Below are 18,066 nucleotides of genomic sequence, written 5' to 3'. Positions count from 1 at the left end.
TCTGGGGATCATGGTTCAAAGCCAGCCCAGGCAGGAAAGTCCACGAGACTCTTATCTCCAATTATCCACCAGAAAACTGGAAGTGGTGCTGTGGCTTAAGTGGTAGAGCACTAGCCTTGAGCTGAAGAGCTGAAGGACAGCACCTAAGCCCAGAGTTCAAGCCCCACGACGGACCAAGAAAAGAGAAAAAAGTAAAAAGAAAAGAAAAAGGAGCAAAGTGGCCAGATGTGGTGGTACATGTCTATAATCTCAGCTAATCTGGAGGTAGAGGCCAGACTGGGCAAAGTTAGTGAGACCTTGTCTCAAAACTAGAAATACAGACAGGCATTGGCATTGGTGGCCTATACCTGTAATCCTACTCAAGAGGCTGAGATCTGAGGCCCTGAGGCTCTTGGTTCAAAGCCACATGAGGCCGGAAACTCCATAGCGACTCTTATTTCCAATTAACCATCAAAAAGCTGACAGTAGAGCTGTGGCTCAAGTGGTAAAGTGTCAGCCTTGAGCAAAAACGTAAGGGCCAACTAGCATCCAGGCAGGCCCTGAGCTCAAGCCCTAGTACTGGTACAGAAAAGAAAAATGAAATGGAAAAAAAATTACAAAAGCAGAAAAACAAAGGGCTGGGCCATAAATCCTACAGTGGTAGATGAGGCTTTAGATGCCACCCTCAATGCTGGAGGAAAAAGACACCCTAGTTTTAAAAAGGAGCAGAGCAGCGGAAGAATGAAGCTTCCATGCTGCTCACTTGGTCACTTGCACATGTGCGTGTGCTCCATTGTTGGTTGGCCCTGCCTGGCTCTGCCTCCCTGAAGCTGCCTGGGTGGTGTGTAGTGTGTGTGTGTGTGTGTGTGTGTGTGTGTGTGTGTGTGTGTGCACTGTGGGCTCCCTCAGAGCTGTAAACCTGAGCCAGGGCCGAATTCCACTCTCCACTCTTTAATCCACTCCCGATTCTCTTTTCCTGAACAAGAGCCAATCAATTTTCCCATGTCATCATATTTTTTTTTCCATTGTTAGCAAGAGCAGCTGGAATTCTTCGTTTCCAGAAGGAAACTATTCCACATGGCTGGTGAGGCTCACTCCCTAACTCGCTCTTCGCTGACATCTTTGTGCCCAGGCTCAGTGACCACAGCCGCGTACCCCAGAGACGCGTGGCCCAAAGCTCCCTGATAAATCCAGCACATCCTCGTCCTGGGTCCTCCAACCCACCTCTGTGCCCGTAAGTCATCTAAGCGTGTGCAAACACCCACACGCAGGTACACACATGCACACACAGAGGTACCTCCAGAGGTACACGCACACCCCGCACAGATGTACACACATACACACCTCACGCAGAGGTACAAGTGTGTACACACATGCACACACAGAGGCCAAAATGTTTATACATGCACATGCAACACAATGGTATATACCTGTGCACACTGATATATGTATATATGTATACACATGTGTATACACATAAATATATAAACAACACCAAGGCTTCGGTGCACATGCTCCTACAGGCACTTTGCACCTGTCTACAGGAGCACACACACACTGAGGCGTGTGCACAAGCATATGTATGTACAATTATACACATGCTCACGTAAGAACAGTACATGTGTGCATGGCATGTGAATGGGTTCATACCCATCTTCCACTACACCTGCACAGAAATGGACATCACACACACACAAATATGCACACACATTCATGCACACACATGCATGTATACATTGCCAGCAGGCCCAGGAGTACACATACTACCAAGGAGGAGGAGGAGGAAGAGGAACAAGAGGAGGAGGAGGAGGAGGAGGAAGAAGAAGAACAGGAGGAGAAGGAGGAGGAGGAAGGGGAGGAGGAACAAGAGGAGGAGGAGGAGGAGGAGGAGGAAGGGGAGGAGGAGGAGGAGAAAAGGTAAGGAAGGGGAGGAGGGCGAAGCAGTGCGAGAGAAAGAGGAGGAGCAAGGGGAGGAGGAAGACAGACACATCGTTCTCTCCTCTTCTTTCAAACAATTTCTTGCCCTTGGCACAGACTTTTGTTTTGGCATCTTTTGTTATTCTTTTAGATCCTGAACAGGCAGGACTGGAACAAATGCTCGTTTTACAGCTGGACTTTGTGGTTTCTAGCAGCGGATCTCCGGGAACAGAATGGCGCACGGAAAGAATGCGCAGGCCTCCAGTGGGCCTGTTTTTCTGCAGCCTCCCCCCTCCCGTCTCTGCCGGGAGAAGGTGCCAGGCACACGCTGGCTAGAAGCCATGCCCTCTTCTGGTGGCGGTGGCTGTGCCCTTGCCCACTGGGTGAACTTGGGTGGTTTGCTCCTTGTTTCAGGTCCCCTCCCGTGTGGACATTTTCAGACGACCGCAGATGGAGAAACTGAGGCTGGGAATTTGCTGAGCCTTCCTGGCTAGCAGCCCCGACAGCCATGTGGCAAAGCCTCTTCTGGGCCCGTACACATGCGCTTCTCAAAGCTGGTTGTGTGGGGGCTCCTGGGATCTTGCCAAAATGCAGATTGGCTCAGGGAGGGTATGGGGTGAACCTGAGAGTCTGTCTAGCAAGCTCCTAAGTGAACTATACCTTTACTAGAAAGTTCTGACACTGAAGGCCAGTGTAGCTACACTTGGCTTTTCTGTACCAGGTGGAGGTGAACGGTGTCGTGGTCTCTCTGAGTGGTTCCCCTTTCTCTTTGCCTCTGGGTACCCCAGTCCCATCTCCCCTTTTCTGAGCCATTTGGAGCTGGGGTTGTCCGTTGGCTAGAGGTGACCTGATTCTCACAGTTCTTACTCCCTGAGGGCTGGGGGACAGAGCCTCTCTCCTCTTGGAGCCCCAGTTTCCCCATCTGTACCAAGAGGAGGCTGACTATGTCTTCGGCTGCCCCTCAGGGCCACAGAGCAGGATTCTTGCCCAATACGTGGCCTACTATCACCACTAGCACTTTTATTCTAGTGGACTGGGTGAGGCCCAGAGGTGGACATTTTCGAACCCCTGCCCAGGTGATCATGTAGGGGAGGTGGACTCAGACAAGGCCTGGAGGTCTGGTGGCTAGATCTGCACACAGGTGCAGGGCTCACCTGCAGAGAAACCTCAGTATAGCGGTTACACAAGCACGTGCGTGGGCACACACACACACACATACACACACTCATGGTGGAAAGAGCTCAGAGAACAAAGCTCAGGATAAAGACCCTGGCTCCAGGTTGAACTTTCTTTTCTCCTGATTGGCACTTGATGTATGTCTTAATTAAAGCCTCAACCCCACACATCCATCATTGGCAGGGCTCCCCCGCCATCACACCTCCCACAGGAGGGCGGGAGGGCATCGCTGAGCTGCAGCGGGTGCGGGCGGTGTGGAGGGCGGCCAGGGATGCGGGGAGAGTTCACCTGACACCATGACCTCAATGGAGGGGCCCCCAAGCAGCTTGAGCCCCGCCTCGGTGGTGGCCTCACAGCAGAGCCCAGGGTGGTGGCCTCACAGCAGAGCCCAGGCGGGAACCAGGTTTCCTGAAAGTCCTGGGGTTTCCATAGCAACATGCCCCATCCAAGGCTGAGGACGGCCCCATCACCAGGAAAGGTGGAATGGGGCAAGCTAAATTTGCGTAATCCCTGCCCCGTGGTGTCTGGGTGGATCGGGGCCTTTCAGAAAGGGACAGACAGACAGACAGGCACCAGGAGCTCCACCCGCAGGCTCCCCACAGGCAGGAAGCTAGAGGCCAGGTAGAGGTCCCTCCCCATGGTCCTTGGTAATGTGGGGTGCGGGCTGACACCTGGGCCCGGGTACAAATCCCGGCTCTGTCAGCTTCTGGCTGTGTGACAAGTTAATTGGCAGCTCCGTGCCTCAGTATCCCCAAATGAGGATAATAACACTTTCTGGCGAGAGATTCTTCTGAGGATTAGGTGAATGGAGAAAGGCAAGCAAAGACTTCACTCAGCCCTCCCAAGACTCAGGCAGGTGGCACCCACACCCCCAGAGTGCCAGGCCCTCCCACCAACTCCAGTCCCTAAGAGGGCCTTCCCAAGCCTCAGTCTCCCCACTGGCTTGAGCAGTGGCTCCGAAGCTTGATGCAGGGAAGTTTTGTCACTTCAATATCACGTGTGCCACTAATTTGTGCCAGGATCTCTTTGGGGGTAGAACGCACATTAGTTGTTTTTTTTTTTTTTAAACAACAAAACAAACCAACTCTACAGGTGATTCAGCCAGAAGAAATATGGACGCATCTGTTGGCCCCTGTAAGGTGACTGGGCCTGAGTCCTGAGTTGGAATGGGGGGAGTGTGAGGGGTTCAGTATGAACTCATGCATGCCCTCCTTCCACACCTGCTTGAGCTGTGCACACAGCAGATACCGGGTGAGAGGCCTACCCGTGGCATCTATTGACTTTGGGGGAGGCAGGTTGGCTCCCCCCCCTCTCTCTCACACACACACACCTCTGCTTAGGAGCAATGGGCAAGGCTCTGAGCAGTTGGAGAGGCTGTGAAGGCAAGCTGAGCACAGAGGCCCACAGAGAAGTTAGCAAGCCAGCAGGTGTGCGGGAAACACCCCACACATGCCACAGATTCCTGTGGCCAGATGGCACTCAGTGGCCTCAGGAAGCCACATGGATGGGCCTGTGGAGCTAACCTTGGGTGAGGGGACCCCAGCAGGGCAGGGCCGGGCCTCTTCCTTCCCTCCATGGTGCAGGCCAGCCTGGGCCTTGAACCTCTACTCAGGAAGAAAGAAAGCTCTGTATCATATTCCTGCCATAGCCATGGGGATTTCAATTAGCTTGAAAATCCATTGCCTAGCTGGGTGCTGGTGGCTCACACCTATAATCTTAGTGCCTCAGGACCTTGGTTCAAAGCCAGCCTGGGTAGAAAAGTCTGTGAGAATCTTATTTCCAATAAATTACTCAGAAAAAAGCCAGAAGTGGCACCGTGGCTTAAGTGGCAGAGTACTAGCCTTGTGTACAAAAAGGCTGAGGAATAGCACCCAGATCCTGAGTTCAAGCCCCAGGCTCCCCGGCCCCCCCAAAAAAAAGTCCACTGAAGCCAAAATGCCTTGTCTTTTATATGCTCATGTCCTTTAAATCACCTATAATCCCAGAGATACAAGAGATAGAGGTAGGAAAACTGCAGTTTGAACTCAGCCCAGATAAAAAGCAATATACTCTATCTAAACAACAACAACAAAATATTTTAAAAAGTGGAAGAGGGTGGGCCGGAGGTGTGAGTCCCATGGAGAGTCCTTTTCCGAGCAAGCACAAGGCTCTGAGTTCAAACCCTAGAACCACCAGAAAAAGAACAGGAACTCAAACTTGCCATTCCTTTTGCTAAATTTCTGGCTGTTTCTTCCTCATTTGATGCTAAAAATACTCTTCCTTACCCGAACTCAGAGATCCCAGCTGCCTTTTGGGGCCTGAATGGACCCATTCACTAAATAAGCATGCTACCTTCCCAGGCACCTGTGTCCCTGCTTGGCCCTTCTGGAAGATTCTCCTCTCCTGGGAGTGTAAATGTCCCTCCCACTCTGCCAGGTTGCCTGGGGCAGGAAGATCTGAGTAAAGCAGGCAACAGCACACGCCAACCCCCCGTCCTCGTCCAGATTCAAAAAAGCCACTCATCATTCCTCCCGAGGAGTCTGGATCATTTCTGAAATGGGCGAGTGCTCACAGCGCACACAAAGAGCCTTTTCCCCAACAGCCCGCCTTTCATCTGGCTCACGGGGAGCTAAAAACATCCCCAATCCGTCCTTCTTAGCGGTCATTATGAAGACTCATTTTCACAAACATCGTTTTGGAAAAGAGCCGTAGTATGCCCTTGGGGGAGGTGTACCTCAGGACCCACCCTGGGGGCTGGGGTGGGGGTGGGGAATGTCCTCTTTGAGCCTCAGTTTCTCTGTCTGCAAGGAGGCTGGACCAGATGTCCCCAGGTTATTTTAAGGCTCTAAGGCCCAACTTAAAAGTCTTATCTATCTATAATTGCTGATGTGCGTGGGGGGGGGCCTGTGTTCCTTCTTTGGAACCTAGTGGGGTGAGGTTAGGCCTGGGGGGTCTCCTCCCCAGCCCCCTTCCAGTCCAGGATACCTAGCCAGGTTCTGTCGCCTCCCCTGCCCCTAGGATTCCCCTCTGGCCTTCCCTCCTGGCTGGCTGTCTTCCAGGCCAGCCCCTTCCCACAGGGCCTCACTCCTGCAGGGCGGGTATAGCCAGACTTTGCACACACCCTGCCCTCCACCCCTATGTCCGTGTTCCGGTGAACACACAGCTCCCACCTGACTTCTTTGGGGGGTCCTGTTCAAACCTCTCCCCATGAACAAAGCGCTCTGAGTCCCCCGCCTCCAGGTCTTCCCAGCAGCCTCCTGCTTCACAGTCAGCACCCAGGCCTCCTGAGTGCTGGGATTACAGACCAGCGCCACCGACCGTGACCCGTGACCTCTCCTGTGGGGTCAGGTGTGAAATTGTTTCACCTGTGGCACCACGTCCACACCTGAGAGAAGGTTTCCAATTTGGGTGCATTTTGGGTCTCTGATTTTTCGATTAAGGACACCCACCACAAACCGGAGGCTGCCTGCCCGCCTCCCACCCACCTGCCCCCCCAAACCCTCATCACCAACCTGCAGCAGCTAACTAACCAGCAAGCCCTGACTCGGCAGGCTTTGCCATGGCCCCAGCTGGTCCGGGGCAGGTGAAGGGATCATCCGCTCAGCAAGGTGACCTGAGCAGGTGCCCCGGTGGATGTTGGGAGCTGACCACCCAGTCCACCTCAGGCCCCCCACCCCCAGCCACTGCCACTGCTAAGCTTGTGGAAAGAGGCAGGGTCGCGGGGAGGGGGGAGAGACACGTTGCATGCATGTATGCTCCTCTGGCCAGGCCACCTTCACCCCAACACCCGATAGAGTCCCCATCCCATGGAGAAGAACAGCCAGCCCAAGAGAAGAACAACGCCGCTGGCTGCCGGTGCTAAGGAAGGAAACAGCGTAGCAAAGCCTGTGTGTAGACAGCCATGGGAGAGCTGGCCCCAGAGGGAGAGCTGTCAGTCACCCCAAACTCGGCTCCTCCTCCCTCCCACACCACCCACCAGTGTCACATGTCTCCTAAGGGAGCCGAGCCTGCGGGGGGCCCCCAGTGCAGGGAACCCTGGGAGCTGCTCCTGTGGGTGGCTGGGGAGGGGAGGGCCGAGGGTGCACACGCTGGAGACACACGTGTGCTCGCTCTCCTGCAGCTTCTCTTCTGTGAGGCGCCTCAGTCCCCCCATCTCCCCCATCCCTGCAGCCTCCAGGACCGGGCCTCCCACAGAGGAGTCAGAAATGGGAGAGGACCCTGGAGGTTAGCCAGCCCTCCTGCTCACACTGTGTGGCTCAGACAAGAATAAAGTCCTAGACTACTCTACCCAGCACAGGGGATGGTGGCAGAGAGCCACCAGGTCCTGAGCCCATCTTTTCAATCCCCACCACCGGGATGGCAAATGTGGCTTGCTGGTGACAGGCATAAGATCTGTCTGTACTCTGCCTCCAAGCCACCACAGGAAGCAAGCACTGTTGCCTTTTGGACTTAGATTGGAAGAAATCAAGACCAGAGTGCTTAGGTTGCCTGTCCAAGGTCACACAGTGCTGTAAATAATGGAGACAGGATTTGACTCCAGAGCCCCTGAACTCAGTCCCTGTTCCACGTCCTGTCTCCCGAGGAAGAGATACATGAATTAAGTGCTTAGCATCATTCAGACTCACGGTTAGCCCTCCGTGTGTTATTTGTGCTATGTTAGCAACTAGATCAAAGCCCCCTCATGGTTCTGATGAAACTCCTGGTTCTGGTGGAATCTGGTGGAAAATTCCTGGGCACTCACGGTGTTTCTTCATGAGAGGGACAAAGAGAGTGGGTGCTGGTGAGCTGAGAGCCACTTCCGCCTTACCTGTAATCAACCATGAGGCTGAGGGGGAAAGCAGGTTTTCTGATAACCAGGCTTGAGCTCTGCAGGGCTGGCTAGAGGAAAGAGTGCTGAATTTGCATTCAGAACCCAGTCCAAGTCCTAGGTCACTCAGTGCTGAGAGCACGTGGCTCCAGCTATGTATGACATCTGTGAAATGATGATGGTGTCTACCTTGGAAAGTTGCTTGTACAGCTCAGCAAGGTGACACTTGTCTATGTGCACGTGTCAAGGAGGGATGGGCTGGTGTGAAGGCTAAAGGAGAATGCAGGTGAGGCACCTGGCAAAAAGTGAGCGCTCACAAGTTGTTAGCAATTCCTACTGATCTTACTGTGACAGTACCAAGCATTATACCTCTGTGACTGTTGTCCAAATGGGCAGACAGATGACAGACCAGCCAACCTGTCTGTTGACTAACAGACCAGTGGAAGGTGAGCTAGATGGATGAATGGTCTGATGGGTAAATGGATGGGCTGGTGGATGGATGGACAGATGGGTGGGTGGACAAATAGGTGGATAGAAGGGTGGATGATGGATGGGTGGGTCAAATGGATGGATGGGTGAGTGGGTGGGTGCATGGATGGATGGGTGGGTGGATGGATGCGTGGGTAGATGGGTAGGTGGATGGAAAGTTGATAGGTAGTTAGATGGATGGATGGATAAGTGGGTGGGTAAATGGATGGATGGATGGATGGATGGTTGGATGGGTGAGTGGTTGATGGATGGATGAATGGATGAACCAATAACAACCAGACTGAAAGGCTGGTGGTTGTTCAGATCAGTGTGTGAACATGTGAATGGAATCACTGGCTAGAGGGAAAGATGAATGCATGGCCAATGGGTAGGCGCATGGGGAGATGACTCCTAGTACGCAGATGTTGGATGGATGGAAGGGGTGGGGTTCCTTCCTTCCCCTCTGAACTGAAACTGGAGGCTCACGCTGCAGCTACAGGACCGCCATAGACACTCATAAGAAAGGGTGGGCGGAACTTCCTCCTCCCGCAGGAAGTCTCTCCACGTCCCAATTCCACACTTGGAATGGAGGCTCTGTGGAACAAGGTGATGGGGACAGATATGAACTCTCAAGCTGTCTCTGTCTGTCTGTCTCCATCTCTGTCTGTCTGTCTGTCTCCTCTATCTGTCCACCTTGGCCAGCGGGGAGCACTGTGAGGAAGAAGGTAGTATGGCTTCTGCCAGCCTGGGCTCAGAGGCCCAGCAAGGAAGGCCTGTCCGAGGAGAGGATGTTAGCACAGGGAGATGCACAGCGCACCCCTGGGGACTGCCTGGATGTGGCCCACAAGAACAAAACATCCTGTTCGGGGGCCTCTGCAGCCGGAGAGGACCTGCTCTGGCAGGAAGGAGCCTTGGCTTGGACGCTGGCACAATGTGCAATGCATGGATTCCACTCACCATGGGCCCTGGATCTTAAAGTCCCTTCTCCACGAGCCTCAGTGTCTCCATCTGTGAAATGGGACAGCAGCAGCCTTGCCTTTGTAACATTACCATGAGCCCGGAGGACGTCATGGGAGGGGCTGTGGCTGGGCCCCAGGGTGTCTCCCTGCCTGGTGAACCGGTGGACATCTTGGTCCTCAGACAAGCCCCTCCCAGCCTGGAGACTTAGGCTAATCCAGGATAATGCTGCTAACTAGCCGGGGCTCAGAGGTCAGGCCTGTGCTGTCTGGGTCTCTCTCCTCTGGAGGCAGCCTCCTGGGAGCTTCTCACAACTGTTGGTGGGACAGAGCCTGGGAGGAGCCAGGGCAGGGACCGGAAGGCCTCAGAGTTTTCCCAGGCTGGAGGTCACTGAGGAATGGCTCTCCCTTCCCCCAACACAGCTGGGCTTTGCTCCTGGTGTGGCTTTCCCAGACCTCCCTGGCCCCTGCCTGCTGGGGACAAACACAAGAGGGGGAGGGGAAGGGCCTTTCGAAGAAGAGGCCTACCAGGCTCTTGCGGTCAGCACCCCCCCCCCCCACCAGCTGGGCCCACACGTTTCAGGCCTTGAGGACAAGGCTAAGCCTCTAGTTTCCTCATTTGGAAAAAGGGTTCTTTTGGTGTTGGGGCTGGGGCTGGAACTCAGGGCCTGGCTCCCTCCCTTGGCTTTTTCACTCAAGGCTGGAGCTCTACCCCTCGGGCCCCTCTTCCCTGTCTGGATATTCGTTTTGCTGGTGAATTGGAAATGAGTCCCACTGACTTTTCTACTGAGGCTGGCTTTGAACTGTGATCTTAAGATCTCAACCTGTTGTGTAGCTAGGATTATAGGCGGGTGCCTTTAAACAAATAAGGCACCTCACCGGGCTACCCAGTGCTGGGCCTGGAAGACACCAAGAGCTCCGGAAGTCCCACCTACCATCTGCTCCAGCAGGAAGAGAGGCCGGACTGTGTGGGTATTATGTCCTTGGTCAATGTATGTTTCCAACTAGTACTATTAAAAAAGAAAGAAAGGAAAACAATCCTACAAAACTGGGTGCCTGTCATACTTGAAATCCTAGCTACTCAGGAGGCTGAGATAGTAGGGTCACAGTTCAAAGCCAGCCCAGCAAGAAAGTCTGTGAGACTCTTACGGCCAATGAACCACCAAAAAGCTGGAAGTAGAACTGTGGCTCAGAGTGGTAGAGTGCCAGCCTTGAGCAAAAACTAAAGGACAGTGCCCAGGCCCTGAGTTCAAGCCCCAGGACTGGTACTCCAAAAAAAGAAAAGGAAGGAGGGAAGGAAGGAAAGAAAGAAAAGGAAGGAAGGAAGGAAGAGCAAGTAAGCAAAAGAAAGACAAATAAAAGACTATAAACTTGGGAGCTGAAAATATGCACCCAATACCTTATAGTCTGAATCCAAGAGTTCAGAAGCAGACTCAAGGCTAACGCTGCTGGCTGGCCGGGCTGCCTTTCTTCAACCTTTCTAGAATGGATGCTACTCCATTCCTGCACCCTGAACAGGGCCTCCCCTGCTTCGTTCGCCTGCCTCCCTCCCTCTCCGCCCTGGCCCTCTGTCTTAGCAGCATCCTGCAGATTATACTGTGCCTCCCAGGGAGTCCAGGATCACGTCCTGTCCCAAAATTCTTCACATAGTCACATCGACAGAGATCCCTTTGCCATATAAAGCAACCCTTCCAGGCGCTGGGGGATTGGGACGTGGACGTCTCTGCAGGCCCTCATCCAATCAGCTTGCTCTTCTGTCAACACATGTATCTCATCTCCCATGAAGCTCAGTTTGTCCCCCAGCTTCGGCCCGCTTTGTGGCTGTGTGACCTTGAATGAGAACCACACTTCTCTGGTCCTCACTTTCCTCTCTGTAGATGGTGGCTAAGGCCGAGGAGGGATGGAGCATCAAGGGGCATCTTGGAGCATGGTACCTGCGGCCACGGCTGAGAGAATGGAGTTGCTGAGGACTTGCAGTGAGCTGAGTGTTGAGTTTATGTGATAAACCACACAGACCGAAGTTCCCTGGGGGAACTTCTGATTCAGCCTGGAAGACAGACACACAAAACAGAAGGTAATCACCAGAGAGGCCCCATATCACCACTAGAAGAGAAACGGGCAAGATTCACACCCAAGTCGGCTGAATTCCCAAGATCCTGGTTTTTCCATGACATTACCAGTCTCTTGAGGCTCGTGAAAGCCAAGCAGAGGACCAGAGACGGGAAATGACTTGTCAAAGGTCACACAGCAAGAGAACAGCCAGATATGGATTCAGAGCACTAGGCATTCTGCCCAGAGTTTGTCCTAGAGGAGACCCCCGAGGTACAGTACTAAGTTACAAAGTACTACTGGTGTGAGACAGTGCTGGGTGAAGCTTAAGATGTGCAGGAGACAGCATGGATACCACACTTACCAGGATCCTTCAGTTCCCATGATTCTGAGGGAGGAGAGGGTTGGTGGCCTGTGTCACAGATAAAGAGCCTGAGGTCTAGGCCAGGCCAAGACTTTGCCACACAGAGATCCAGGGCCCTGAGTAAGAAGAGGGCCTAGCTTGGCCCCTGAGGCCCCTGTAAGTCCCACTTCCACAGGGCCATTCTGCGTGGCAGGACGGATCAGCTGTGGGATGTAGGGGCTGTGGTCCTAGGGGGTTGGAGGGGAGGGAGGGTGGGAGACACTTCCTCCTGAGGGCAGCATTCAGAATGATGGGTGGCCTGTGAGCGCCATCTAGTGGGCAGGAGGAGGTGTACCACGCCCTAGGGGCCCACAAAACACTGGAAGATACACTGGCAGGAAGTTCTCATCCTTTATGTAGCTGGCCTCTTCAGTCAGCTGACAGCAGTGAACTAAACAAGACCAAATGACCCTCCTGGTAGTGGGTGAGGGAACCACCAAGGCCCTAGAGCCAGGGGTAGAGCCGAATGGCTCAGGGAGGTAGGGCTTGCCCCGAGCCAAGCAGGGAGCCTGTGTGGCTATGGAGGCTAGAGCTACGGAACGAACACTTTGACAGTCTCTGTGGAGACAGCCCCTCGGGCGAGGAGGAGAGCGTGGACCCAGGTCATGGGCTGGCGATAAGGAGGGGGATGAAGGAGGCTGGCAGGAGACACAGACTATCATGGTTAAAGTGATGACTAAGGCTTCTCTGCAGAGAAATCCCATGATTCTTGGGGTCAAACATGGCTGGAGAGATCCCATGATCCTTAGAAACAAACATGGCTGGAGAGATCCCATGGTTCGTAGGGACAAAGATAGCTGGGTAAATCCCTTGATGCTTAGAGACAAACGGATGGAAAAATCCTATGATCCTCAGACATGAGCATGGCTGGAGAATTTCCATGCTTTGTAGGGACAAACATGCCTAGAGAAATCCATGCTTTTGAAAGAAATAGTTTTTGCCCTCAAGGACTGTATTAAGCTTGATAGATTGTGCATTCATTTGTTCAACAAACACTCCCTGAGAATGTACTCATATAACCCATGAGATGCACTCATGAGCCACAATCACATAGTCCGGCAGAGCACATAAATAGATAAGATACCGTAAAAACGGACACATTTCAGCAGTACATCTGTATCTGTGGAAGCTGCATCCCAAGACCTCTAATGAAGGCCTGAAAATGTGGAGAGTACCAAGCTCCACATATGCTACTCTCTCTCTCTCATATGAGGATGTTTACTTTATGAATTAGGTACAGTAAGAAAGGAATAAGAATAACTAATCAACTATGACAATGTACAACAATAAGAAAACTAGCACTGCTACTCTTGAGTCTGGGGCCATTATTTGGCAGAAGGATTGCTTGAACACAATCACTGTGTTTCTGTGACCATTGATCTGATAACCAAGATAGGTACCGAATGAGTGATGGGAAGATAGCATATGTGGTGCAGATATGCTGGACAAAGGGATGAGTCACATCCTGAGGAGGACAGAGTGGAACAGGGGGAAAAATTGTACCACACTACTATGGTAACGTGTGCAAGTTAAAACTTAGGAGTTGTTTGCTACAGACATTGTCTTCTGAATATTTTCAGAGCGAGCCAGTGGTAGGCAACCAGCTCTCTGGTCCCCAGTCCCCAGGCTCTGTGGACGGACATGCCCAGAGAGATACAACTCGAAGCAGTGGAGGTAGCTGGCATTATTGAGTGTGTCTTATGGGCTCAGATCTAGAATAAGCATTCTCCATGTGTTAGATCATCTGATTAAATTACCACTCTGTTTTACTGTATGGGCAAATATCTAGCCTCTTTAATCCTCAAGATTCTCCCTGGGGGGGGGGGGGAAGAATCGGTTGCTAGGTTATTGTGAGGTTTAAAATGGTGTGTGTGTGTGTGTGTGTGTGTGTGTGTGTGTGGTGTCTGGAATACAGCGGAGCATTGAAGCAATGTGTGCTCTAACATTGATGCTGGAAGGGTCTTAGAACCTCATGCTTACACTGGGGTGGGGTGCAACTGTGTCTGAGAGGAATAATGATACAGCACCCCCCCCCAAAGGATTGGGGGAGGCAAGGCCAGGACCTGGAAAGGGTAGCAGGTCCTCCCCCTCTTCTCTCTGCTTTGCCCTCCCTGACCACGCCTGGCTTGTGTTTCTACTGCTTCAACTTCCCCCACCCACCGGCTCAGGAGAAGCACTTGCCACACCCTCTGTCTCCTTCCCGTCTCCCTGTGGGTCCCCTCCTCACCTCAGCCAGCCCCCTCAGCTCCTCCCTGCAGCCACGGAGACCACAGCAAGCCACCCAGCATGATACCTCCACAGACCTTCCCTTCCACCCCTGCACCCCTGCCCCACAGGTGCAGACTCCCCCTGCCCCATGCTCCCACCTCCCTCCCTCAGAGCTTATTTAGGAATCCTCTCTGCTCAGGGACTGCTTGGGGGGAAGAAAGCCTCCTGGTGAGGCTTCCTCCCTCCACTCCTGGCAGTGAGCTTCCCAGCCACCACTCGGTCCTATACCAGCGTGCTGCAGTGTTTCAGTCTGTTTTGCTTTCCTATAATGAAATACTGGAGGTGGGCTACTTTGTAATGAAAAGAAGTTTATCTTGGCTCATAGTTCTAGAGTCTGAGATCAAGGGACTCCATTGCTTCATGCTAGGCAAACCACCCAGCTATCTCCGCAGCAGAGCTAACAGATTTTTATTTGTGTTGGTCATGGGGTTTGAACTCTGGGCGTGGGTGCTGTTCTTGAGCTCTTCAGCTCAAGGCGAGTGCTCTACCACTTGAGCCACAGCGCCACTTCCAGTTTTCTGGTGGCTCATTGGAGATAAGAGTCTCACAGACTTGCCTGCCCTGGCAGGCTTTGAATGGCAAGCCTCAGATCTCAGCATCCTGCATAGCTAGGATTACAGGCAGGAGCCACAGCTCCCAGCTGGAGCTGACCATTTTCTCAGTGCGATGGCATCCTCTCAGTTGTGCAGAGGAGGGAGCTGAGACCTCGGAATGGATGAGTAACTTTCCAGAGATATCTGAGCCCGGACGCTGTGGGTAAGGTTTGGTTGGTGTCTATGGCCCTTCTTGGGTCTCAAGTTGGGTTGTCTGGCTATTCTGGGGCCTTGGGAAAGATCAGGGGCGGATGTGTGGGGCCTCCAGGGCTGGACAGGCAGAGGGCCCTCCCTGGATGTCAGAGCCACAGGGAGAAAAGGAATGAGAGGACGATGGGTGATGGAAGAGTGCAACAGTGCTCCGCTTTCAAGATGGAGACACAAGGCTGGGAAGGTGGCTCAGCAGTAGAGCGCTTGCCTCGCATGCATGAGGGCCTGGGTTCGATTCCTCAGCACCACATAAACAGAAAAGGCCAGAAATGGTGCCGTGGCTCCAGTGGTAGAGAGCTAGCCTTGAGCTGAAGAGCTGAGGGACAGCGCCCAGGCCCAGAGTTCAGGCCCTACGACCGACAGAAAACAAAAGATTTCCAGATGGGGACCCAGGTCTATGTCTCCCTCCAGAAATGGCCCTGGAAGGATAACGTTGGCCCCGGCCCTCGGGCAGCTGTCCTCCCGCCCCTCTGCCCCTGTCTGGCTGTGGTGGCCTTCCAGGATGCAGCCATCACCAACACTCCACACTGGTGGCTGAGCCTAGACCAGCCTGGCCACTGTCCAATGGCTGCTCTTGCACAGCCCCTGGTGTCCTCAGCCGGCCCGGGTGCCCTTCAGCTGGGCCACCTCCCGCTCCTCCCACAAGTCCTTCTGGAATCTCAAGGCCCCTGGGCTCTTGTGATGTTCATATCTCAAATCAACCCGAAGGAGTCACATGTTAGAATGCGCCCTTCCTGGCTGCTCGAGAACCTTCCACTGTGGAATCGCAGTTTCTTGTACTGAAAAGGGCTGTTGTAAGGCTTCGATGTTCTCAGACAATCAGGGTAATAGTCTCCATAGCTAGTTCATACACAGACATGTGACACCACCCTGGATCATGGGGGCTTACAAAAGATCTGCCAGGGTGGAGAGAGAGGGGTCTGTGAGAAGTTCTTTCTTGCTTTCACAAGAAAACAAAGCAGGGACTTGCCTCTGGAGGTAATGTGATGGTGTGTGAAGTCTGGAACTGTGGTAGCCATTTTGTGCTCTTGAGGAGAATTGAGTAGACATGCAGCCTGATACATCTGGGTTATGAATCCCTCGCTCTGCAGCCCTCTTATCTCCAGGGTTTTAAGTATACTCAATTTTTTACTCTTTTTTTTCCTTCATCTTTTGTTGTTGTTGTTGATGGTACTGTGGTTTGAACTCAGGGCTTTGCATCTGTCAGGCAAGTGCTCTACCTTGTAAGTCCTACTCCCAGCCTTTTTTGCTTTGTTTTTCAAATAGGGTTTGACATTTTTGCCCAGGCTAGCCCAAACTGTAATCCTCCTATTAATATCTCCCGCATAGCTGGGATGACAGGCACACAGCCCCTTGTCTAGCATTTTCTTGGTGGAGATCAGGGTCTCACAAACCCTTCTTCAGGCTGGCCTTGAACCATCCTCATCCTCACAACCTCCCCTTTTCTGTGTAGTTTGGATTACAGGCATGAGCCACGGCACCTGCCTACATTTCCCCATTTTTAAAAATTAGATTTTTTTTTTGTTGAGGCTGTTGGAAATAGACGACCCTCCTGTGTCAGAAAACAAACAGACACACAAGAGACAGAGGCGATTCCTGTGGAGGCAATTTACTTTTGTGCAGAGGGGTGCACTGCCCTGCCCACCCCCCTCCCCCCAGAGCGTAGTGTGCCCAGGGAGCGGGTGATCTGTTCCCAACCCAGGGGGTGATGTTGTCCCTTCTTGTTGCTAAGGCTCCCATTTTCCTCACAACTGATTATCAGGGTGATAACAAGGAAGTTAGAAACTAACCATCAGTGAAAGGTCTCTACTTGGGCGGGGGTGGGGGGAACGCTGTCTTTTTGGGGCACAGGTATATCTTGTCATGGCAGGCTGGGAACAGAGCTGAGAATGAGGCTGCATAGGATTACTATTAGAAGAGGTTAGTAAAGCCCAGGGAAAACTCCCCCTCAAGTTCTTTAACTCTGTTGACAAAGTTTTATATACCGGAGAGAGTTGGCTGGTCACAAAAAGCATAGATGATAGTTGCAATGGAAGCTAGGAAGCAAAGAATTCCAGGAAAATACCAATCTCAGGGAAATAACCATATACAATGGTGACTGCCGACAAGTGGGGGCATTTTAGTTTGACAGAACAGACTGCTTCTTCTCAGAAGACGAATTCGTCTCCAGCTCAAGAGGTGGCTGCTACTAACGTGCCCATTTTACTAAGAGAAAACGGAGATTCATGAGCAGCCAGAACCTTCACCTGTTAGGAATTTGCAGGACCTTGAGTTGAACCTGAGAATTCTCGTGCTAAAGTCACACTGTGAACCACAGCAATTCTGCTCAAATCACTGCCTACCTGTGAGTGCCTTCCGTGGGTCACCGAGCCTCTCAGTGAAGCAGAGTTGCAGGACACCGGGGCAGGAGGAAAGCAGTGTTAGATACCGTCTCTGGTAAATACCCTTGGTGTTTATTTTTCCTTGAAATGTGCCAAGATGCCAGGAAGACAACTTCCTGACTGCTGCTAGACCCTTTACTGGGTCTGCCAGCCCAAAGCTGGCCTGCCTTCATGCCAGCATCTGAAGCCTGCCTGTAGCTACTGAAGTCACTGCCTTCAGCAAACAGCTTGCCCCCAACTTTCGCCAACACAGCTGCTACTTCCCCTCAGGCCAGTTTGAGACCTTGTACTTCCTCTTGGCCCAGCAGAAGAGGTGTGCTCAGAGACAGGGTCTGTGCTGTGATTGGTGCAAATACCGTCTTTCATTTGCATAGTAGGCTACTGTGATTTTTGCAAACATCATCCTTCATTTGAGCCAGGCCTACCATGATTGGTGCAAATACCATCCTTCATTTGCATGAGCCCACCAGGGTTGGTAAAGACATCCTGGTTACAGGCGCTGTTGCTCAGTTCACTTTGTGAGTATCAGGGAGACCCTCCTTCCTGTGCTCCCCCTCCCCGAGGTTGCAGCAGCCGGTCCTCAAGTCTCCATGGTTGGCTTTGCTTACTTTTGAATGCCTAAGCCTGTAGCATGAAGAGAAGAAGCAGTAGCAGCAGCAGAAGTGGGGTATTGACAGAGCAGTAGGTAGAGAGGGCAATAGTAAGAGTCCTCTTCCTTCCTTCCTTCCTTCCTTTCTTCCTTCCTTCCTTCCTTCCTTCCTTCCTTCCTTCCTTCCTTCCTTCCTCCCTCCCTCCCTCCCTCTCTCTCTTTCTCTCTTTCTTTCTCTATCTTTCTTCTTTCTTTCTAGTTGGTAGTGGGGCTTGAACTCTGGGCCTGGGC

This window comes from Dipodomys ordii, unplaced genomic scaffold (assembly GCF_000151885.1).
Source record: "Dipodomys ordii isolate 6190 unplaced genomic scaffold, Dord_2.0 Scaffold79, whole genome shotgun sequence".
Classification (NCBI taxonomy): domain Eukaryota; kingdom Metazoa; phylum Chordata; class Mammalia; order Rodentia; family Heteromyidae; genus Dipodomys; species Dipodomys ordii.
This window is presented reverse-complemented; position numbering follows the sequence as displayed.